This window comes from Halichoerus grypus, chromosome 8, assembly GCF_964656455.1.
Source record: "Halichoerus grypus chromosome 8, mHalGry1.hap1.1, whole genome shotgun sequence".
Classification (NCBI taxonomy): domain Eukaryota; kingdom Metazoa; phylum Chordata; class Mammalia; order Carnivora; family Phocidae; genus Halichoerus; species Halichoerus grypus.
Genome location: NC_135719.1, coordinates 145761275 through 145786573, shown reverse-complemented (window position 1 = coordinate 145786573; position 25299 = coordinate 145761275). Strand labels below are relative to the sequence as shown.

At 47.9% G+C, this 25299-nt stretch overlaps 1 long non-coding RNA gene across 1 annotated transcript; it reads right to left on the bottom strand.

The window, feature by feature from the left end:
- Positions 1–302: 302 nt before the first annotated feature.
- LOC118518526 (uncharacterized) lies at positions 303–8938 on the bottom strand. The gene is made up of 3 exons (XR_013450210.1): positions 8899–8938; positions 8674–8740; positions 303–860 (listed from the first exon to the last, which is right to left on the bottom strand). It is a non-coding gene; the product is annotated as an uncharacterized LOC118518526 (long non-coding RNA).
- Positions 8939–25299: the final 16361 nt, after the last annotated feature.

The window sequence follows — 25299 nt, the reverse complement described above, 5'->3', positions numbered from 1 at the left end:
GGCAGATCTGGTAACCCCCTCCTCCCCAATTCTACTTTCTGTCTTTGTGAGTCTGCCTACTCCAGGTACTTCATGTAAGTGGGATCATGCAGTATTCGTCCTTCTGTGACTGGCTTATTTCACTCAGCATCATGTCCTCAAGGTTCATCCAGACTGTTACATGTGTCTGAATGTCCTTCCTATTTAAGGCTGAATAATATTCCATTGCATGGATATACCTCATTTTGTTTATCATCCTCCTAGGGACACTTGAAGTGCTTTCACCTTCGGCTGTTGTGAATAATGTGGCTATGAACAATGGGTGCGGAAATTATCATTTATTTTTGTAAATAAAATTGTTTGGAAGACAATGATGCCCCTTAGCTTATGTACTGTTGAACAGATAAATAGAAAAATGAACAGAAAGATGAACAGAAAGGAATTCTCCTGTCATAACATGAAATAAAACTGGGATCCTGATGTATTTCCAAAACATTTTGGACATTGTGTCCAAACTGACCTTGCAGACAAATGCAATTGGAGTTTTCATGTGTCTTATAGACTGTTAATTTATTTTAATTTTTTGGAGGCTTGCAGATGTGAAGTGGTGATATTTGTTTTTCTTATCCTGGATTAGGCAGTAGAGTGTGCCCATGACTGTACTTGGGGTGTTTATTTGTCAGCTGAGCTCGGAGACTTGGGGCACTCCAAGTGGGGCTGACCTTCAAGAGTGTAAACTGTTGGCTACCCCTGACGATCAGTCCCTTTCAGCTTCAACGGTGCAGCCCAGGAAGCATCAGGCCCCATCCGAGGGTGGGCAGTTGTACATTTTGGGAGGTGGACATTACCACCATTCACATCAGAGAGCGAAGGTGCCTCACCTGAGAGAATAAGATAATAAGTTTATTATAAAGACATATGTAAAAAAAAAAGATATATGTAAATAAATCCATTGCTGCATCACATACCCTGTTAAGTGACAGGTTACATTTCCAGTCTTGGCCGTCCATGGCTGTTGCTGCCCCTCACCCCAAAGAACTCCTTGTATGGCCTGCGACAGTTTTCACAAGCCCAAGAGACCAGTGCTGATGACCTTGGCATTTCTTTTTTAAAGCAAAACTTTATCTAATGGACTCCTCATCAATGGCTTTTGGTGATCCTTTGGTTTAGGGTCTCTCCTCCCCCATGGATTCTGGTGTCTGCTCACCCAGGAGTTCCTGAAATTATGTGTGATCTCCTGGCTTGTGTTGGGGTTGTGACCTTGGCCATCTGGGAACCGCTGCTCCTGTTGAGACCCACTCCCAGCCCCTTTGGCCCCCAGGACGCAGTCTTGCCCTGCTGGCTCCCAGGGTTTTGCTTTCTGTTCCCTCTTCCTGGAACATTTTCATCTAGAGGGTCACATGACCACTCCAACCTCTCACTAGGGTCTCCAATGTTCCCTTCTCAGAAAGGCCTTCTCTCTTCACGTACCTGAGATCATAGCTCCTACCACTTACTGTTATTTACCCTGTTCTACTTGGACTTGTGACTCATCATTACCTGACCCTCTATTACTGGGATTGGCAAACTTTCTATGAAGGGACAGAGAGTAAATACCTTCAGCTTTGCAGGCTATACGGTCTCTATTAGAACTACTTATTCCTGCCCTTTTGGCGGGAGAACATCCACAGATGCTTTGTAAATGGATGAGCGGAGCTGTGTGTCAATAAAACTTTATTTACAAAACATGATGGGCTGCATTCATTACTGTATCCCAGAACCTAGAACACAGTAGTCATTCAATGAATGTTGAAACATAAATAAATGGATGTTTAAATTTATCCCTTCCCTTTTAAAAAAGAGCTTTACAGAGTTATAATTTGCATGTATAAAGTTCACCCATTTGAAGTGTACGGTTCAATGATTTTTAGTGTATTTGCAAAGTTGTGCAACCACTGCAATCTAATTTTAGAACACTTTCATCACTCCAAAAAGAAACCCTGTGCTCATTATGAACAGCTTTCTCCATTCCCCGCACATCCTGTCCCCAGCCCTACGCAACTATTAATCTGCTTGTGCCTGCAAGGATTTGCCTGTTGTGGCCATTTCAAATCGATGGAATCATGCAGTATGTGGTCTTTCATGCCTGGCTTCCTTCACTTGGCATCATGTTTTCCAGGTTCATCTGTGATGTAGTCTGTGTCTGAACTCCACTCCTTTTTGGTTCCCAGATAATATTCCATTTCGTGGATAGACCACATTTTATTCACCCATTCACCAGGGGATGGACATTTGGGTTGTTTCCACTCTTGATTTACTGGGGAAAGCAGACAATGAATAATGCTGCTTGAACATTTGTGCACAAGCTTTGTGAGAACATCTGCCTTTATTTCTCTTGGGTGTACAGCTAGGGGTGGCACTGCTGGGTCATCCTGCAACACCGTATTGGACATTTTGAGGGACCGCCGACCTGTTTCCCACACACGGTAGCTGCACCGTGGCACGTTCCCGCCAGGTGGTGGGAGTTCCCTGCATCCTCACCATGGTTGTTTTTGTCCACCTTTGTGTTTCTAGTCATCCTAGTGCGTGTGAAGTGAGGTCCCATTCTGGTGTTGAGTTACATCTTCCTGATGACCAGTGATGTTGAGCATCTTATCATGTCCTTATTGGTCATTCGTGTATTTTCTTTGGAGAAATGTCTATTCACATCCTGTGCCCATTTTTAAATTAGGTTATGTATATTTTTACTATGGAGTAAAAATGTGTTGTATATTCTGGATACAAATCCCTTATGGGTCTATGATTGGCAAATATTGTTTCCTATTCTGTGGGCTGTCTTTTTAATTTCTTGATGATGTCCTAGGAAGCATAAAAGTTTTAAATTTAGACAAAGCACAGTTTATCTGTTTTTTTTTTCTCTTTTGTTGCTTGTGCTTTTGTTGTCATATCTATGAAAACACTGCTTTACCTAAGCTCACAAAGACTCACTCCCACATTTTCTTCTGAGAGGTTTATAATTTTAGCCCTTGTATTTAGGTGCTTGATCCTCTTGAGTTGATTTTTTTTTTTTTTAAGTAGGCTCTATACCCAGCGTGGAGCCCAACGTGGGGCTTGAACTCACGACCCTGAGATCAAGACCTGAGCTGAGATCAAGAGTCAGATGCTTGGGCACCTGGGTGGCTCAGTCGTTAATCGTCTGCCTTCGGCTCAGGTCATGATCCCAGGGTCCTGGGATCGAGTCCCACATCGGGCTCCCTGCTCAGCAGGAAGCCTGCTTCTCCCTCTCCCACTCCCCCGGCTTGTGTTCCTGCTCTCGCTATTCTCTCTGTCAAATAAATAAATAAAATCTTTAAAAAAAAAAAAAAGAGTCAGATGCTTAACCGACTGAACTACCCAAGCACCCCTTTTGAGTTGATTTTTGTATATGTGTGAAGTAGGGGCATCCAGCTTCACTCTTTTGCATGTGGATGCCCAGTTGTCACGGCATCATTTGCTGGAAAGACTGTTCTCTCTCAATTTTATTGTCTTGATACCCTTGTCAAGAGTCAATTGACCATAAATGTGAGAGTTTATTTTGGGATTCCCATTTCTACTCCACTGATCTATACTTTGTCCTCATGCCAGCTCCACAGTGCCTCGCTTGCTATAACTTTGCAGTGAGTTCTGAAATCGGCAAGTGTGCATCCTTCCACTTTGTTCTTTTTCGAGGTTGTTTTGGTGCCGGCTTCCTTTTGACTCACAAGCCTACAAAGGGCCAAGTGCCCTGCCCAGAGAACTTTTGAAATGGCTCAAAAGAGCGTTAAACCCTGTGCTTAACCAGGTCAGTGCCTTTTTCGGTCGTCAGAGATCTGTAAAGGCATGTCTGTGGGTTCTAGTTCTGGCTCCACCACTAACTGGCCACAGGCAGGCCTCTCGCCTCGTTACAGCGGAGACGCTTCATCTTGAAATGAGATTCACACTAGATGACATTTTCTGTCCTCACTGGAACTGAGAGTCTATGGTCCTGTGACTTTCGGATACCATCCAATCAGGGGAAAACATTATTGGGTCCGTTGGAGCTCCTCTACCCTTTAGGAGAAATGTTGAAAATGACAAATTCAGGGTGAGGTAAAGCAGATGATATTCATTTAATTGCCTGGAGAATTATTACATGTTTTTTACCTCATTAGAAAGTTGTTGTTTTCAACATTGACCTTAAAAATTAACGTGGGGTCTGTCAGAGTCTACGGTAAGGGATTTGTTTAACAATTTGATGATTGTAATCCAGAGTTAATCTTTTTTTTTTTGTCTAAATTTATCCACTTGTTTCCTTTCTCTTATTTGAATTCTGACCCAATTATTAAGGGACATTTTTTTTTTTTTTTTGAAAATTGGCCTCAAGAAAGGAATTTAAAATCAGAGTAGGAGAGCCGGTGACACAGGTAGAGGGTGGAAGTGTCAGGTGCATCCTTATCCCTGTCTGCTGTGCACACACAGCGCCTCTCAAAACAATTGACTCATCTAATCTTCAGGATAACCCTATGAAGTGGGCATGATTACTCTTATCCTCACTTTATAGATGGAAAAATTGTGGTTGAGAGTTGGCGGACAGCATGTCTACCTCTCCTCTGATTGTTGAAATGCCATTTTCTCAGGCTGCTCCCCTTGGAGAGAGGTCCCACTTCCTACAGCCTCTGAGGACCACTGGAATAAGTAACATCTTTATCTTACAGATGGTGCTGGGTCAATACATCCTTTACTGATTCCTCAAGATTCCTTTGTGTTGTGTTCTGGGCCTGAGTCGTCTCCTCTCCTGGGTGCCTGAGTTTGGATCAGCTGCGGTCACAAGTACAAAGGGCACTGTTTCCATGGACTCGGTGGGAAAATGGGAGGGTTGCATCACAAATAAAAATGTAAAAAATGGAAGAAAGGCCAAGTGCTGTGCTGTGCAAACACGGATGAACATGTAGTCTTATACTTGTGTCTAAAATGAAAAAGGCACAAGAACAAACTCAAGAGGCAGAGCTTAGAGGAACTGGGAGAGGAAAGGTGAGGGTTTGGGTACCCAGCTGGGAGAATCGGAGTTGAGCGGGGTCCTCTTGATGGACCTCGTTGGTGCTCCGTCCACATTCCCCCGGCATACCCTTCCCTTGGCTTCCATGTGCTTTGACTTCTCACCTATGGCACATGTACCTCTCTTTGGGGACTACCTTCAGGCTTTTGGGGCTGCCTTGCCATCCCAGGAAGAGAAGAGGAACTGTCTTTCAAGGTTGTAACCCCTGGGGTTTCCTTAGCCAATGCAATGACTGACTGGTGAAGGAGTCAAGAGCTCCCATGCAGGGTCAGTTTGGATCTGCTCTTCAGGGAGCTTCACAAACTTGCTGGGTTTCTTCCTCCTCTTTCTTACTAGTTTCCCCTGGGAGAACATTTATAAGAAATCCCTAGCCCATAAATCTTCACCTCAGGGTCAACTTCTGGGAAACCTGATCCCAGACATCTGCCAAAGCAGTGTATGCTTTGGTTGCATCAACAGGGGTATAGTACTAGGACAAGGGAGGTGAAAATTCTACTTTATGCTGCTCAGACCACGACAGGAGTTCTGGAGTTGGTTGGTTAAAATGTCGATTAGAACATTTTAAGGAAGCATAGCAGGTTCAGTGGAAGGGGGTCATGGTTGTCCAAGAATTCCAAAGGAAGTTGTATGAGAAGGAGTCAGAGAACCTGAGATATCATCCTTGAGAAAACTTAGGAGGAACCAGACCACTGTCTTCAAATATCTGGAGTGCCATCAAGGGGATAGGGAAGTAACTTATTCTGAGAGGCCCTAAAGGACAGAGTGAGGACTAGGGAGCAGAAGCTGAAGCATGGTAAATTTGGCTCCATATGAGAAAGACCTTCTTAATAAAGTCATTCAAGGATGGGATCAGCTGCCTAAGGAAATGTAGGTTCCCCATCACGGGAGGCAACCAAACATGATGCACGACTGGCTGCCTCTTGGAGGCTACAGAGGGGAGTCTTGTACTTCATGGTGATTTCTTTTTCAGTTCAAAGATTGTTACATTTAACATTCTAAAACACCCCTGGAACGTAAAATCAGACCTTGTTCCTGCCCTCAAGGAGCTTCTCGTTTAGTGAGGAAGACACACACACACACCCAAAAATGTGATGTGTCCTGAAGCTGCTATGGTGAATATTTTCCTCATGTTGGTGACAAGGAAGGCTTCTCGGAGGAGCAGGCAATTGATGGAGGTCTGGTAGATCAGAAGGAGTCAGGCAAATTGGAGAGCTCAGAAAGGGCACCCAAAGCCCAGACACTGGCCTGTGTGGTAAGAAGACCTGGCAGGATTGAATCTTATAGACGACTGAGCCTAGTGAGTGGGACAGCCATCAGCCTGGTTGGGGAGAGTCATTTCGATCACCTGTGTGTGAGGATTTCCATTTTATTCTGAGAGCGTTGGGAAATCACTGAAGGGTTAGAGACTGAGGGGTCAGAGGGCGGCGGGGGGAGCGGGTGGGGAATCTGGCTGTTGATGGGAGTGGGAATCTGTTCTGGAGGTTGTCTGGATGCCTGTTTTCCTGCTTGCAAGTGGAAGATGCCAGAGATGCAAGATTCAGGTGTGACATGGGTGTTGGACTTGCTCACCTAGGTGGATGTTTGGGCTGTTTAATGAGGTGGCACAACTGGGGAGGATGCATTTTGAAAGAGTAGTTATTATAGCATCTTTACGAGTTCTGTAATCCCTAATTTCTGTGTTTTTCTCCTCGATAGACCAGGAGTGCCTACAGGGAGGGGCTTTGTCTTCATCAGCTTTCACCACCTGACAGCCCAATGGCAGATGAATGATTCACTCATTCTACCATTGTCCCAGAGAGGACAGCTTTCTTGAGATCTGAGGTGATCCTGATGGGTCACAACTTTCTCTCTGAAATTTTCTCTCCTGCCTACTGTGACAGAATGCCTGCACATGTCATGGCCTCAGACCCCCAGGCCCTCATTACTGTTAAGAGAGTCTGTTCAAAGATTTTGCTTTTTCATTTGAAGAACTTATCCCTCCTTATCTCCTGATCTAGACCAGATTGGCTTAATGGGAAACAAAAGTCCCTTTGGTGACCCAGGACTGATGCTTGCCAGGCTGTCTCTGGGCTACAGGGGCTGGTGATGGTCCAGTGTGTTCTAACAAATGAGCCAGACACCAGAGACTATGGTAGTGTGTGTGTGTGTGTGTGTGTGTGTGTGTGTGTGTGTGTGTAAGAGAAATTTGTCCTACATTCTCTACTTTAACTTGTGGGGTTTCAGATACATGCTTATGGAACAGTTGAAAAGCATCTGAGCATCAGCTGACCACTCTATTGTTGATGGCTGGGTGACATTGGACCCTCTGTGGTTTTGGGCTTCCTGGGTCTCCAGTTCCTCCTGCTACATGGGAGGCAGCCCTTGTGTGTGGTGGGGAAAGCACCGAACACAGAGTCAGAACTCCTGAGTTCAGTGCAAGCTCTGACTCTCACTGGCCAGGTGACCTTGGGCAAGTCTTCCAACTTCTCAAAACCATGCTTGGGCTATTTTGAAGTGAGGAGACCAGTACCTACTTGGTTGAGGCTCTGTGCCATTCTGTTAAATGCAAAGTGACTATGGAAAGCAGACCAAGCCCCTTTGCCTTCCTGGCTACTGTGTTTCCTTCTGTACAATGGGAAGTGGGATTCAGGGATTTCTGGGGTGTTTTCCTGTAGAATGCTCATGTTGTAAACAAAAACAAAAACAAAAACTGCTCATGTTAAAAACAACAACAATAAAGAAAAAAATAGCCTTCCATATAAAACAAGCAGAGATTGGTTAATGATGTCACTGAAGTCTCTGGTCCCAGAAGTTGCAAATTCAAATGTCTACAGGAACGAGGCAGATGGGCTGAAGCTGACCAGAGTAGGGTAGGGAAGGGACAATGCCTAACTGAAGAGGACATATCCTGTCTGAAGTGGGGTGACCACTGCTTAACTTTGGTTGACTGCAGTCATGCAGCTGGGCAGATCCTGCGGTATCAGAGCTTAAGTGAAATCTGATTCTTTTTTTTTTTTTTTTTTTTAAGTAGGCTCCACGTTCAGCATGGAGCCCAATGTGGGGTCTGAACTCATGACCCTAAGATCAAGACCTGAGCTGACATCAAGAGTTGGACGCCCAACAAACTGAGCCACCCAGGCGCCCCATGAAATCTGATTCTTAATGATGAACACCTCAAAGAATTCTAAACACTCTGCAAAGTCAATGAAGTCTATCTGTGGGCTGGGTCTGGCCTGCTGATTGAAATGCTACTGCTCCTTGGTAAGCGCCAAGGGTGGAGTTTCCGCCAATGAGAAGTTCTTAGAGGGCAGTAGTAGGGCTTTCCCAGGTGGCAATGCCCAAGATGGCTCTTTACGAGGAGCAGAAGTAAAGGAGCAGAAAGCAAAGGGAGACCAGATGGATGGCAGGACACAGACCAGGAGTATGTGTTCTATGGAGACTGAATGTTTGTGTCCCTGCAAAGTTCATATGTTGAAACTCTAATCTCTGGTGTGATGATTTTCAGCGATGGGGTCTTTGGGAACTAACTGCGATTAGATGAGGTCATTCAGGTGGAGCCCTCAGGATAGGATTAGTGCCCTTACTGAAAGGACATGAGAGCTTTCTCATTCTCCCCTCCCACCTCCACCCACACCTCTTTCTCCGCCATGTGAGGATACAGTGAGCAAGAGGCGTCTACATACCAGGAGATATCTCTCGTCAGACTCCAGATCTGCCAGCACCTTGATCTTGGACTTCCCAGCCTCCAAACTGTGAGAAATAAATGTCTGTTGCCCAGTCTCTGTTGTCTGAGCAGACGAAGATAGTGCAGGAGTCAATGGAGCCAGGAGTCGGGGCACCGGAAGCTTAGGAAATATAGTTGGGGGACTCCAGATGCTCTTAAAGACCAGGGTGGGACACCTTCTCACCTTCCCTGAGTCTGGTGTGAGCCAGCTGGCTCCAGAGGTGACATCCGAGGAGATTCTGGAGAGGTGGGGAGAAGCAGGGGACCCCATATACCGCTTAGCCAAACCTGCCTCAGGGGAGGTGGTGCCCCATTTTGAGCTCCCGTAGACCCCTGAGCTTTCACCACCCTTCATGATGTTTGTGACACCTTGCCTTGGCTTCCCATCTCCTTAGGCACATCCATCATTCACTGAGACAGCAGGAAGGACTGTTAGAGGGACCATCCCCTACATGGACACTGAGGCTCAGAGAGGAGAATGGCTGGTTCAGGGGCCCACAGTACAAGTGGGTGACTCTGGGCTTGAATGCACAATTCCAGAGACCCTTTCCACACTCCCCCTCCCTTCTCAAGCTCAACCTCGAGGTGGATGTGGACCCCGAGGGGTCCTTCATCAGACGCTGTTACTAAAACCCTTCCAGAGAGCATGATCTCAGCCTTCTCCTCTGTCTTTGATCCCTCTGCTTTTTAAACACCGGTAATTGTAATAGTTATTATTGGGTAATGTGAGAAGTAGTTTCCCCCTTTGGGGTATACTTTATATTTTCCTGGCATTCCATCAAGATAATGCTAATAAACACAGGGAAGATGCTTTTTCAAGACACTCCCCTGTGATGCTCCCTGGCCTTTTGTGAACACGGATGACAGCCTGGTCCTCTCAGGGGGTTGCGTATGAAGTTCCAATGCACTGAGGAAGGATGTCTGTGGATCCTGGGCACAGGGGTCCAGGCAGGGCAGGTCAGCTCTCCCAGCTGCCCAGGGTGGTTACTGGGCAGCCTCTCATTCTCCTGACCGGCAGGCAGAAGGAAAGGGCCATCTGCTGTCATGAAGCCCCTGGGTGGGGGGTGGATGTGGAGAGCCTATGTGCCCTAGGCCCCCATGGGCCAAGGAGCTATGTTGCATGGCCTGGACAGCTCTAACTCTCCTCAGCTGTGACACAAGCAGGAGCCACTGACCCTTCTCTGCCTGGAGCCTTGCACTGCACATGCAGGTTTGTGCATGTTATTTTGGGCTGACCTGGATGGATCCTGTTGTGTGTGCGGCCTCAGCTCAAGGGTGACAGAGCCAGCATGGGCCAGAGCGGGCTGGGACCTAACCCCATCTGACCCCAAAACCCATGTTTTTGCTACTGCAGAACAAGCTGCCGCAAGAATCAGGCTCCCTATGTCTCCTGGGTCCCTGTCTTGTGCTCTTCTGCAGTGATGATGATGATGGTAATAGGAACGGCTAACATTTAGTGATTCACTCTGTGTGCAGGGCACTGTTCTAAGTGCTTCGTGTGGGTTAATGCATTGGAACTTTATATGCAACCACGTGAGGTGAATACCATTATCATCCCCATCTTACAGATGAGGAAGCTGAGTCACAGAAAGGTTGTGTAAGCCACCCAATGTCATGGAGCAGGATGAGGTCCAGCTGGGCCTCAAACCTCAGACTGCCTTGTTCCAGGACTTGTGTTCTTAGAGGGTCAGTTACACTCTGCCCCTGTAGACCCTCTGTAGTTCCCATAGGCCCTTCCCAGCTTGTGAGCAGCTTGCACCGTGGGCCGCCATGTTCCCCTCTAGAACCACTGTTTGTCTCTCCAGCAGAGATGCTGGAAGCGTGTTGACGTGAGTTCGACCAGATGGAAAACTGCCTGGCATGTCGGCATTAGGGCCTCCGTAGGCAGAAGTTTTGTTATATTTGCTGTGTTATTCATCTTCCCAGTGACGCTTCAAGGTGACCATGTTTTGCCCACTTCACTGAGGGAGAAATGGAAGCACAGAGAAGAAAGTGACTTACCCAGGATCACACAGCTGGGACACAGCAGAGATGGTGTCAAACCCAGATGTCTCCAAGACACCATTCTGTCCCTCAGAACAAGGTGCTCCGGCCACGGGCAGCAGGAGGGAGTGAAATGCCCAAGAAAAGAAAAATCAGAACAAAACGGTGAAGCTCCCGGTGGGGAAGGACGGGTGCGGATGGCAGGGAGCAGGGGTCCCTATGCCTGGCCGTGCTCACCGCCCTGGCACGGCCTCCCACGTGAGGACGCTGGGGGTGCTCCGGAGTCCACCTGCGGAGCCCCAGGGCCGTGGCTGGGTCACACTGTGACCAGCTGGACAGAAAGTGTGACTGGGCCTGGGTACAAGGTGCTGCAATCCCCGGGCAGGCAGGCATGGCGTACGTACCTCTGGCTTTCTTTGTGGAAAATTATTGTGCAGTAGTGAACTTACCCACATTCCTTCCAAGGCATGTTTGGGAGGAGAAGGTGGAGGAAGAGGAAACTTTCCAGGATGCAGGGCAGTGAGGACAGAGAGCTTGGTGGGTCTAGCACCTGGCCTGGGGCTGGGAGTCCTCCGTAGGCTGAGGAAGTCTGGGCTGTCCCACAGCGGCAGCTGGGGGCACTCCACTCCCTTCCTGGAGGTGGGAAAGCCTGGGAGAAACACAGAGAGGCCAGGCCAGGGTCTTTCTCTGGGTGTTTCTCCAGCAAACCGGAAAAAGAAGCGCCACACGGGGCCTAGATATGAGAAGTGGGTACAGAAAACCAGCTGTGGGTTCAGAAGTGTCGGCAAAAAGCTCCCTACAATCCACAGCAGAATTGATCAGTAAGGTCGGACTGGTTGCCCGGGGTACATGTGGCTGCCTGGGGAGGTGGCCTCTCAACCTCTCGCCCACGATCTCTGTGATAGTCGTGACCCCGTGGCTCCACCCACGAGATGCCAGCAGACCCTTGTGCTCCGCCGGCCTGGGTTTCTTTGGTCTTGTTCCCTCCCTCTTATAAGGTCATGAGCTCTATTTGGGGTAACAGAGTGGCCTGCACCCTGGCCTCCTGTGTGTAGTTACAGAGGCATGGGGCGCAGGGGGAGTCTGTCCGTGTCCTCACAGGGTGACCCAGAGGTGCATACTTTTGAGAGGTGGGGTACGAAGCTGGTGGATTCTCCCCTTGACGGGAGACACACTTTATGTGCCATCCTGAAACAGCTCTGGGATCTTTACAGTTGTGGGAAGTCCTCTAGATGGGGAGCCGAGAGCTTCTGCCATCATTCAGACACACTGGTTTCAGGCTGCCCCACGTCTGGTTCTGCCCTCTTGCATTTTTAAATTTGCAGCTCGAAGATTGGTGTCTGATACTCCACCCCTAACTTTGGTGTGGTGTTGTGCGCATTGCGTGTGTGTGTGTGTGTGTGTGCAGGCACACGTTTAGAACTTGATTGCTTTCTCAGCAATTGTAGACCTGTGTGTACACATTCTACTTTCTCTACCCATTCAACCAAGGTACAGTTAGCTTTTCGTTAGGAGTATTTTGAAACTATCACTTCATGACCCACCTCTAGACAACTCCAGCCATGTTGCAAAACCAGGGTGATGTAAGACTGAGGTCTTGGGGGTTTGTCTGAAGGACAGACTATTTCTGCATAATACTTACACACACACACACACACACACACACACATCCCTTCAATCTAAGCAAAACAATGCAAAAACAAGACAAAACCCACTCATTTGGTAATCAGGAGAGAGAAGGTTGCATTCATCTCTACTGCTTATGTGCGATTTTCCACACTGCCTTAACACCTTCTCCCACAAAATGGGGATGAATCTGTTGACTCCACCTGACATGTCATGGGGTGCAGACAAGGAAGATCTTTCTAGGCCATGTAGGCAGGAGGCAATGTGCGGTTGAGAAAGCACAATATATGTATATTTGCCTTATTCCTGAAATAAGGTGCTGTGCTAAGGGAGTGTCTTAGGTTCCCAGAGCTGTACTAACAAATTACCACAAACTGGGGGGCTTAAAGCAACAGAAATTTGGGTGCCTGGGTGGCTCAGTCGTTAAGCGTCTGCCTTCGGCTCAGGTCATGATCCCAGCGTCCTGGGATCGAGCCCCACATCGGGCTCCCTGCTCAGCGGGAAGCCTGCTTCTCCCTCTCCCACTACCCCTGCTTGTGTTCCCTCTCTCGCTGTCTCTCTCTCTGTTGAAAAATAAATAAAATCTTTAAAAAAATATATATATATATATTAAAAAAAAAAAGCAACAGAAATTTGCTTTCTCACCATTCTGAGGGAGACTCTGGTCTATGCCTCTGTTGTTACTGCTGGTGGCTCTGGCCATCTTGGATCCTTGGATTGAGACACATCACTCATGTGTCTTCACGTGGCCTTCTCCTTTGTGGGTGTCTGTCGGCAACCTCCCTTGGCCTTTTTTCTAGTTGGACGCTTGTCGTGGATTTAGGGCCCACTGGGATAATCCACGAGGATCTCATCTGGAGATCCTTGATTGCATCTGCAAAGACCTTTTTTTTTTTTCCCCAATGAGATCATATTCTTAGGTTCTGGATGGACACACCTTCTGGGGAGGAGGGGCTACCATTCAACCCACTACAGGTAGGTACTGAATATCCTCCCACCTCACAGACAGGACACCTGAGGTTGAGAAGAGCAAAATAAGTTGTTCTAGATTTAACACTTAGTGACAGAGCTGGAAGTCACTTTGGGTCTATCTGACTTCAAAACCCATGCTCTAACTGTCAAACAGATGGTTTCCCCTCATTCCACGTTTCTAATAATCGCAGCCATTGTTTATAGTCGCTGGTATTTTCCGTAGATTTTCTTCTGACCTTCATGTCAACCCCGGATGATGGTATTACCATCCCCTTTGTGCAGTTGAGATCCGTGAGTTTGTGAAGGCAATATGTCTTGCTTGCCGTAACACAGCTGGTAAGAGGCCAAGTGTGAGTTTGGACCCTGCATCAGCTAACTCCAGACTTTGGGCTCTTTCTTCCGACCTCTATGTAGTTTGCTGTTCAGTTGGGGTGTCAGCATTTGTCACTGCTCAACAAGGTCGACCTGCTTGCTGACCCCCGGTGTAGACCATCCTGCCTCCCAGTTCCGTTTCCCCTTCATGATATCTCCTGGTCCACTGGTACATGATGAGCGAGGACACCGGGTGTACATTTCATTGCCTCTGTCTTTATGGCTGCATGCAGTAACGGAGCGTGATTATTAAATTTGAGCCTCCTCCTGCATCTGCTTGCTCCCAGGCTATGTTCTCCGGCCAAGTCCTCTGGGCAGGCCATGAACCAGATGTGAGCCTTCACATCTTCAGGACTGGAGTCTGTCACTTGGTTTGGATCACAGGAACAATTTCAGCCCATAGTCTTTGATGTTGGCTCTTTGGTTTCATAAAAATTATATGGAAAGTTATAAAAGAGTGATAAAGCCTTCCAGTTTTACCACCAAATGGAAAAGTTGTCCACACAAAGACTTTATAACCATCTTGTAGCAATTTCGAGGCTCTGCCATCATTTTAGCTGATTATGCATTAAACAGGTCTCTGAAAGAAGCCCTAACCTTTGGTCTCATGTGGACAAGATCGAAAGGCGGCTACAGAGCTTCTGGGTTTCAAAGTTTGGACTCGGAAACTGGATTTGCTTGGAAGGAGTGGACATTCACCTTGGTGGACAAGACCGATTTCCTCTGACCAGACATTGCCTCTCTCAGAGAGGCCATCTTGTAAGTACAAGCTATTTACAACCACTGTAAAAGTCATGCTGGTCGGAGGCGGCTCCTGTAATTTCGAAAGAGGCTGTTGAGTCGGGAGGCCTGGGGGTCCATCACGTACTGGCTACTCCTGAGCTGTGGGGCTACAGAACTCCGCCTTCTAGGGCCTCAGTTTCTCTGCATGACAACAAGACCACGGTATCTTCGTGGTTCTGAGTAGAAGCACCACGAGAGGAATAGCTTTATCGTGTCTGTAGGACAACTCAGACTTTTGTTAACATTGACTTCAACTGATATCATTTGATAAAATCCTTGAACACGTATGTCCTATATAATGCTTGAGCTTATCTCCCAGGAATTGGGGTTAGTAACTGTTTTTATTTAAAACCCTCACTGGTTTTGCTTTCTGATCCTAAGGAAGGTCTATTTATACAACCTAGGTGGATGAGCTCCCAGGGCTGCCATGACACAAGACAGCAAACCAGGAGGCTTAAAGCAACAAAAATATATTCTTTCACAGGTTTGAAGGCCAGAAGTCGGAGATCAAGGTGCAGGGCTGTGCTTCCTTTGGAGGCTCTAGAGGAGAGTCCATTTCTGGCTTCTCCCGGCGTCCGGTGGCTCCAGGATTTCTTTGACTTGTGGCTATAGCACTCTGATCTCTGTGTTTTCATTTGTGTCTCAAAGCTCCTTTTGCCTTTCTTTTATAAGGACACTTGTCATGAAATTGGGTCTGCCTAGTCAATCAAGGATGGTCTTATTTAAAGATCTTTAATTTAATTTTATCTGTAGAGACCCTTTTTCCAAATAAGGTCACATTCACAGCTTTCCAGTGGACCTATCCTCTGAGGGGCCACCATTCTACCCACCACACTAGGTATCTGTGAAAAATTAAGACCTCATTCTGACCAAAGGTAGCTTACCTCTGAAGGATGACCTTCTGAGCCATCCTGCTGTGTTATTTCAAGGGGACACAGGTTGACATGAAGCACTCACTTTTCTTTTTTGTTACGTCTCACTACAGAGCTTTCTGATAGACAATATAAGCCAGCAGAGTGGGAATTTAATGAAAATAACATTAACGTGCAGACAAAAATTGCCCCCTCCTCCGGGGTTTGATAGGACAGTGGTGCTTTGAAAACAGGGACACTTCATTTCCTTATACCCGTCAGCTGGGGACCTGTCAGCGGCAGGGTCTCCTTCACCTAATGACAGCCAGGTAGAGGAGAGAACAAAGCGACCCATCAGTGCGGAAATCCAGCCACACGTGTGTTGGAGAGTGAGTGCACATAGTCTGGGTGCTGGGGTTTCTCAAAGAAGCAAAGCAGCTGAAGACTATGGGGCAAGCATTGTGGGGTCTGGGGACATCACTCATGTGACAAATGTCTGGGATGCAAGATAGGAGGCGGACATGGAGATCGGAGGAGCCTGGAGACTATGTCATTCCCCAGGTCCCCAGGGGTCTCCTATGTGTGAGGTACACGGGACGGCAGGCACATGGAAGGCTCTCCAGACATGTTAGTTAAATGACATCGAATGGCTCAGAGCTGAGACTCAGATGCACATTTGAAAGCCGACGGGCTCCCCGCCCAGGCGCCACAGAGTGCTCAAGACCACCTCATAAGTCGCTCTCCCATGGGCTCTGTCAGGTGGGCATTACCCCCTTGTTCACCCAGAAGCCCAGAGCCTTCCGGCCCCCTGCATCTCCCAGCCTTCATCCAGCTCACCAGGCCAGCTACTGTGTTCCTCAGCTGGTCTCTGGCATGCATCTGCTCGACCCTGTGCAAAGGCCCTGTGACAGGTCTTTCCTGGGAGTCCCTAAGGCTACCTGCCTCCGTCTCCCTTCCTCGCCATCCTGCAATTTGTGCACACTCCTTTCTCTAGAAGGCACTTGTGATCGAGTTTCTCCTCCACTGCCTGTCCTTGTGCTTCCTTACCCCTATGGTCCTGGCACCATTCTCCAACGAAGTCCTTTGTGAACTGAGGTCTGGAGTTGTTAGTTCTGGGTGCCCAGCATGTGGCCAGAACTTGGCACAAGGGAAGCTGAGCACAGGTTTGGTGGGTGAATGGAGGATGCTCTCTCCCAGGCTTCAGAGCTCCCATGGCCTGGGTCCTGAGGCAGCACCAGGGAGAAGCTCCTCCCTGATCCTCCTTTAAAGCTTAAGCCCAGGTGTGGCCCAGGGACCCCATCTAATCTGCACACAGCTGAGGCCAGGCTCCTTGGATTTCAGCATGATTTATGGAGGCCTGGGAAGGGTAGATGGAAATACTCATGGGGTCTCAGAACCCTGCAGCCTGTGGCCCCCCCAGAGGGTCTATATATTTCCAGTCCCCCATCCACCCACACCTAGTGGCTGTCATCCAGGTGACACCACTTCTGACTGTGTCCCCTCCAGGTCTGGACTGAGACTCAGGAACCCAAAGGGTCCTGCAGTCCACTTCCCAGGTGGGCCTGTGCCCTCTTCAGCCTCCACCCCTGCCCCTTGCTGATCAGGGTCTATAATTTTATCAACTTCCTCCCTTAACATCCCTCTCCCCAGCCCCAAAGGTACCATAAGTTCTTGTAAGCTGAGACCCAGTTACAATTCTTCTATTGTACTTGGGAGCCTTATTGCAATCACGAGTCTCTAAGGGCAGAGAGGTGAAGAGAGACAAACCATGAGCCAGCCGGAGGTGCAGCTCCCGAGCCCACACATGTGGGTCATTCCACCTCCTCAGAAGGGAGGTGGCCATTTCTCCCCTGTCTGGCCTGGCAGGACAAAGTAGGAAACTACAAGGTGGATTCTGGGTCTTGGTGGGGTAGCATCGGCTCAGATCAGGAGCTGGCCGACTGCAAGCCCGGTGAGGACCAAGGGCAGCTTGACATGCACCGGGAGCAGAGGAGATCCGAGGTCTGGAGCTGTGGCTGCACAGGGTCCTGGGGTAAGGCCAAGGATGGCCTGCCTGGTCACAGCACTAGGTGGCCTTGCACTTGGGCAGTCCTGCTCAGAGCATCCCTGATACGCAGGCATGAGTGATCCCTGGAACTCACAGAGTCTGACCTTGATATCTGCTCTGTTCTCACCTTTTTCCTGGGCACCTGTCACAGTTTTTTTATGGTCATCCACACCTGCTCTTGACTGTGTCAGTTAATTCTCCACATTGCGTGGAACAAGCTTTTAAGAATACAGACCTCATCAAAAACTAATGATGTATGGTGACTAACATAACATAATAAAATTAAAAAAAAAAAATGGAATACAGACCTGAGCTCATGTTCCCAAGCTTGGGCTCTCACTGTGTCCTGTGGCTCATGGGGTCAAGCCCCCTGACCTTAATGTATCCTTGAGCCTGGCGCCTCAGGAACCTGGCCTGCACCTACCAAACCCCTTCCATTCCCCGATGGCAGCCCTCTTTCTGTCCTCTGAAACCCTCTGCCAGTCTGACCCCAGGGCCTTTGCTTATGCAGATTGCGCCACCTGGAGCACCCTTCCCTCCCCCTTTTCGTGGCTCAGTAAGGGTTTGCTGAATGAGTAAATGAACGGCTGAGCACACTGACTATCTCAGCACCCTGGGGAGGCTCTACCCAGGCCAGGTGACAAAGTCCAGAAGCCTGAGTCTCCAGTTCTGATAGAGACACTGGGGGTCTGTGTCACCCAGCGTCACAGGGAGCTATACACATCACGAACCCACACCAGGCTTCCTGATGTAGGCCCAGCATCTTTCCCCAAATTGCCTCCTCCCCAGTGCTCTCAAGGGGATTAATTTCTTTCTTTTTTCTTTTTTTTTTTTTGTTTCAAATTTTTATTTAAATTCTAGTTAGTTAACATATAGAGTAATATTAGTTTCAGGAGTAGAATTTAGTGATTCATCACTTACATGCAACACCCAGTGCTCATCCCAAGTGCCCTCCTTAATGCCCGTCCTCCATCAACCCTCAGTTTGTTCTCTAGAGTCAAGGGGATTGATTTCTCGATGCCAGCTATATTTTGGCATTCACCACTTTGACAAAAGTGATCATGTTTGGTGTCTCACACCATGCTGTGAATCAGGTAAACCTTCTCTGTTTTGTACACAATGAACTAAATGTCCAGGAAGGTCAGATGCCAACAGAGCAGGCCTTTGAACTTTCAAAGCACACATTTTCTCCACCAGGAGTTATTGATAACCCAGCTTCCAAGCATTGACACTCCTGCACTCACTGGTTTCAATGGTTATTTTTGATACAAATTTATCTCAATGTTCCCTTAAAATTTAACCCAGTGGTCAAAGGGGGGGGGGGCTCGTGGTCAGAGTCATGAGGCCATAAATCCACGTCAGTCCGTGGCATGGACATTTTGCTGTGAACTGTGGGCAACTGTTCTTGGCAGGAGCTCTTCTGGGTAACCATGCATGGATCCCCTGCTCCCCCGGCCAGGATAAAGCTGTAGGAGCTAATATATTCTGAGTCAGACCAACTGCCGCTCATGAAGGGGGAAAAAAAAAGACTTGCTTGAGTAACCGTAATAATTGGAAAATTATTTTGATAGCCTGAAACAATCTAATATATTACAGAATTTTATTAAAATAATATCAAATCAAATTAACTGCTATTCCATAATGAATTAGGTAACAAGGTAGGCAGATATTAATCGGCCTTGGCTTCTAGGCAGGGGAGCCCAGAATTTATTAGTTCTTGCGGCGGGCATGAGGGTGTAGGCAGAAACCACTCTTGCCGCCGCCGCTGAGAGGGAACCCCCTGAGACGAGCGGGCTTTTACTTTTTCTCTCCCCCCGCAACTTCTACTTTCTAATCCATCATTAAACACTTGTATTTCTTTTATGTAGGGTCTTATGAAATTTTTAATTTTTTAATTGCTTTGTGATTTAATAATGAGGACTTTTCATTTTGCCCGAATAAGGAACGAGATGGGGATATTGAAATTCTTTCACCTTCTCCACCCCGATAACCTTCTTCCCCTCTCCTGGTCTCTTTCATTTCCCGTGTCTAGATGTAAGCTGTCAAATCTCGGAGGGGGCGGTTTGCAGGGGAAGTGGGCGTGGGCTGCCTGGACGTTTGCTCTTTTGAAAAGCAGACAGGAGTCCCCCAGGTGGCATGCGGGGACAGTCTTGGAGAAACCACTGATGAGCACCGGTGGTCAGGCTTCCTGATGACTCAATGAGCTGGAGCCCCGAAATAATCCAGCCCCCATTTCACCTTTTGGGACTTTCTCAGCATTCTGGCTTGATGCGTTCCCACAGTGAAAACGTGTTCACTCCGTGGAGAACGATCACAGCAACAGTCTTAGGGCACATCGGGTGACCGGCTGGGGTTCCACCAGCTCTCGGCTCTACCTGGCTGCAGGAAGCCGCACCTCTGGCCCTTTGAGACCCACCTGTGCTGCACGTCCTGGAAAGCTCACAGCAGCTGATGTTATTTCCAACTGCTTGGGTAGCCCTCGGGACCTGGAGGAGCTTTCCAGCTTTAGAAATGTCAGGGGGTGCCATGATTTCTCTGAACCTCAGTTTGCTCATCTGTTAAATGAGGATTAAACAACCATGAGAAGTCATTATAAGGCATAGAAATATTGTCATAGAAGCCTAGTGCATAGCGTTCACTCAGCTAATGGCAGTTCGTTAAGTACCACGGGTGGGGCTTGGTGGGTAATGACCACTAGGCGTTATCACGTGGAACCTTCACAGTAATGTACCCAGATAACGTGGGTACCATTGTACTCCCACCTTACAGATGGGGAAGGTGAGGCCTGGAATACTTGCCCGATGTCATGGAGCCAGCAAACGGCAGAGCGGGGTTCAGAAACCAGTTCTGTCTGATAGCAAAGCTCTTCCGCCACACTAAGCATCGGATGTTTCCTGCTTTTGATTTGGATTCTTTCTGATTTGGGTATGCCCCTTAAAGGAAGTTTGGTTCTAGATCAAAGTTGAAGCAGAAGATTAAATATTGAGGAGCCTCATAAATTCTGAGTAATAAGGAAAAAGTATTTCACTTCAAGAGAAACGTTGAGTGGAAAGAAAAACACGTGTTGTCACTCCCCCCCACCCAACACGGTGCGGTCACATGTTCTGCATTTTTTGTCTTTATTGACAAGGACCTGTCAAAGCTCTTTGACAAATGTCCTGATTTAAGGAAACAGCATCTGCTCACCTGCAATATTTCACAGCGAGGGAGCATCTCATTTTTGATGAGGAGGTTGTGGCGATGGAGGAGAATGCGCATTCTCTCAACAGCAGGGTAGGTTGGAATTATGAGCACAGCTCAAACGCCCATGACAGCCCCCGGGGCTTGAGGATCTGCCGCGCCCTCTTATTGGAGGGATTTGTCATTAACTTCTTTGGCACCAGCACCCTGACTTCTTTGGGGGGTAGGACACTCCTGGATGTATTATCAGACGGTCTGACAATTAAGTGGCCCCTCTCGCCTTTGCCAAGGGGCAGACAAGTGACCTTCAACAGGTCAGTTGGACTAATTATCCCCCGCCTTGCATCCCTGGGTGAGGTGGGATAATGCAAGAAAAATAACAATATGAAAAACTAACCAACACTGAAACGACAGTGGGGGTCCATTCGCCCCTGTCATCCCCTAAGGGTGCCTTGAGGAGGACCTGGATTTAGGTCAGGAGCGGACCTTATTTAGAAAAGGTTTACAAATTCAGTCGCATGCACAGATGATATCATGTAAGAAAGGCACATACTGCGTGAACAGTGGAAAACGCTGGTGCCTGGTGCTAAGTCCAGGACTGTAACTGAAATCCTTTTGTAGCTAACCACGTGTTCTTCCTTCCAACCCCTCTGTTCAAGGGTATGAACCAGCCCTGGGCTAAGTGTGAGCGTACACACACACCACACGCATGCGCACACGCACGCACATGCATGTACCACATGCTCACAGACACGTGCACACACGGACACACACAAACGTAGCAGATGAACACAGCAAGGGTCACAGTCTACAGGCGGGAGGTAATTGGAGATGATTTAAGTCAGGAGGTGACCAGGGTCTCCCTCCCCATATTATTTTTTAAAAAATTTTTAAAGATTTTATTTATTTATTTGACAGAGAGAGACACAGTGAGAGAGGGAACACAGGCAGGGGGAGTGGGAGAGGGAGAAGCAGGCTTCCCGCGGAGCAGGGAGCCCGATGCGGGGCTCGATCCCAGGACCCTGGGATCATGACCTGAGCCGAAGGCAGACGCTTAACGACTGAGCCACCCAGGCGCCCCTCCCTCCCCGTATTTTTTTTGGCGGGGGGCCTGGCGGGTGGCTATTTTTAGATTCAATGGGAGAATGAAAGGTATTCCGGAGGAGGGGAGAAAGCTGGTGAAGGCCCACAAGAGGCAGGATGTGCCAGATTGAAAGGCAGAAGGGGGCAGCTCCCATTGTGGCATGAAGGTCCTGGGGGTGGGATTCTGCCTGCTCACCCGGAAGTTTGCAGCAGCCTAGACTCTTTTATAAGCAGTCGCCTTCCAAGAGGTGGTGGAAGGGGGTGTTGCATAGCAACTGCTTTAGTGAGCCACGGGGACCCGAGTACTTAGTTTTCTGTCTGCGATGGAACGGAAAGTGCTTTCAAAGCTCTCTGTCTCCACCTCTGCAGATGGACTCCCCGGGGCCGAGGGTGGGGTCAGGAGGTGCAGTGTTGTTTTTCTTCATGGAGGGAAAAAGCTCCAGGACAAAAGGCAAAACTCAAATAAATTGAATAAGGAATTGTTCTCATGAATCGCAAAAGAGCTCATGGAGTTTGCTTATTTAGAAGCTATTTTCTCCTGTGTCTGAGTGTTCGTGGCCACAACTTGCAGGGGAGCTGCATCTGCCTTCATGTTAAAAGGTGCCCAGTTTGAGGGCCTCATGATGGGTGACGTTCCAGGGCGGGGTGGAGAGAGGCGAAGGGTGTGGTGAGTCCCCCGAGATGAGTTGATTTACTTGGGGTGAAATTATAGCATTAATGGGAAGATAAAGCACACCACCAGTCACTTTCCTAGTAAGAAATTCCATTGACAAATATTTTCCCGACACAATAAATATTTTGGCTAACAGATCAGAGGTCAGACACAGGCAAGTTCACCACTTAGTGAGAAGACAGAATCGTGGTCACCAAGAGTCACCAGCAGGGAGGAGCCCTGTCAAACTCAGTGCAAAGTTTATCTTATTTGGTTCCATCCTTTTGGCCAGTGCTTGGAGGGAGCTCATGAAGCAGCCAAAGAGTTGATAATGTTTCTATCCACATATGCACATGGTTGGGGTTTTTATTTATTTATTTGAGAGAGAGAGAAAAGAGCAGAAGTGGGGAGGAGGGGAGAAAGGGCAAGAGGGGCGGAGCGAGAAGGAGAAGCAGACTCCCTGCTGAATGGGAAACCCAGTGTGGGGCTTGATCCCAGGACCCCAAGATCATGACCTGAGCCAAAGGCAGAAGCCCAACCGACTGAGCCACCCAGGTGCCCCTGGTTGGGATTTTTAAAGAGGGACTGAAGCAGACAGAGGAGAAGTTGCCTAGATGCCAATATGGATGCACAAAATGGACGCAAATTCTCGCTGATTCAGCCACATTTCATAAAATTGATAAAAATCAATTCAATTGTGTCTTGCTTAATAACTACAAGACAGATAGGAACTTTTTTTTGTTTTTTTTAATACAGATGGTAATTAATTTAAAACATCATTATATTAAAATCAAACACAGACATGTTATACAGTGGAATGCAATATTCACATGACATTTTAAGATATATGAGACTTCGTGCAGAAATTTTGTGTTTGTAATAGATTCTGTAGGGCTGGGGTACCAAATGACCCTGATCCCACCCCTGCCTTAGGCGTGAGGGACTCATCTTTGAAAAAACGTGAAGGCTTTGAGGTAAGAAGATTTTGCAAATGTATGGGTAAGAGATATTCTTTTTTGAAGATTTTATTTATTCATTTTTTATAGAGAGAAAGAGAGAGATAGGGGGAGGAGCAGAGGGAGAAGGACAAGCAGACTTTGCACTGAGTTTGGAGCCTGATGCGGGGCTCGATCCCATGACCCTGAGATCATGACCTAAGCCGAAACCAAGAGTCGGATGCTTAACCGACTAAGCCACCCAAGAGCCCCAAGAGATATTCTTTTTTAGACCAAGAGAGAATACTCTCTTTTCAAATTTGCAGACAGTGTGGGGTTGACCAGTTCTGAATTAACAGACAATTGAATAGAAATGTTGTATTTGTCCTATTAGGCTGCAAGAGAGCTTGTGGTATAAGAGATCACCACTCACCTGGTCTGCCTTCCAAGGCGGGCTTGGTCAACAGGCAGCTGAATTGAAATTCATACTGAAGGACTTCCCAGTGTCTGAGCTACACAGGCAAAGTCAATTTTGTGCCTTTTTATCATGGTTTAGATATAAAATGCAGCCCAAATGAAGTGAACGCCTCTCTTGTGGATAATTGCTTCCAAAAGAATGAGTCCCAAACAACTCCCTTGGTGCTTACATGGGAAAAAATAATAATAAAAAGGATTTAAAATTAAGGACAAAAAGAATAAAAGGGTAGATAAAATCTGAAATGCATCGGAGGGGAGATAAAGTGACTTTTTGGCAGCGACTTTAATAGAAGCTTTGCTTCAAAAGTCATCTGACTGTGGTGTTAATCTGCGCCTTCTTTACTAAGCTTCCTGAATGCATGCTTCTTTGTTATCTCCGCTAAAAAGGAGATATATCACAAATTAGCATCGGCTGAAACTAGTTATTCCACGTTTCCCATTTCCATCAATGGCTAATGAGAGATCATGCTGTTTAACCCATCTTGGAAAAGATTATGAAGTGGCCTTTCGTTTTCCAAACCCAGCTCTGGGCCACCCCAGTGTGGAAGCTGCTCAGCATTGTCCAGGGGTGAGGCCGCGGTGGGAGAGGAGAGACTTCAGGAGACCACAACAAAGGAGCAGTTTCCATTGCTTGTACCTCGAGGGGGGTCCTTGTCCCCTGGACCTCCCTGGAACCTGTGGCTTAGGGGTTGTGACGACTCGCGGAGAAAGAATAGTTTGCTTGGCTGAAGTTGCCAGCAACGGTGAGTGACCAGCAGGGTAGGAATTCCCACACTGTTGGGCCTGCCCCATCCCTGGCTCCAGGAGCATGTCAGGAGAGCAGGTGCTCCTGAGGCTAGCTCCCCATCTTTCCCCCTTCCCGCCAGGATGAGCCCTAGTTCAGCAGCCAGGAGTGGCCCCGGGGAACCTAGAAGAGAGATGGCCTGATGTCAGCTATGAACAAGAGCTGCGTATGCCGGGGCCACCGCTGTCTGATTTACCTCATCTGCAAAATGGGAGCAGTGAATCTGGCTTCTAGACTTTGCAGATAAGATGAAAAAGTTCACTGGAACATCATCCTTTGTTTATGCTGGAGACAGGTCAGGGGGCCTTATCATTTGTATATAGTAGCTCCTGTCACAATAGATGCCAGGATCCCTTAGAAAAAGAAACATAAGTAAAGGAGTTATTTCCTAGAATAAGGGACGTTATCTAGAGTCTGTGACCATAGACACGCCAAGGTGGGGGGAAAAACACGGTTCTCTGGTGGTACAGTTTGCTTGGGCTGCACGCGGTAACAAAGTACGACAAACCAAGTGGCTTAAACAACAGAACATGTGTTCTCTCATGGTTGGTGCCTGGAAGCCTGGGATTGAGGCGTCCGTAGGGCCATGCTCACTCCGAAGGCTGTAGGCTCTAGGAAAGGGTGTGTTCCAGGTCTCTTTCCCAGCTTCTGGTGGTCTCTTTGCTCATGGCAGCTTACCGCCGATCTCCCCACGGTGTTCTCCCTGCGTGTGCCTCTGTGTCCCAATTTCCTCTTTGTGTCAAGACACCGGTCACCTTGGATCAGGGGTCTGCTCTACCTCAGTATGACTTCACCTTAGATAATTATATTTGCCATGACCCTACCTCCAAGTAAGATCAC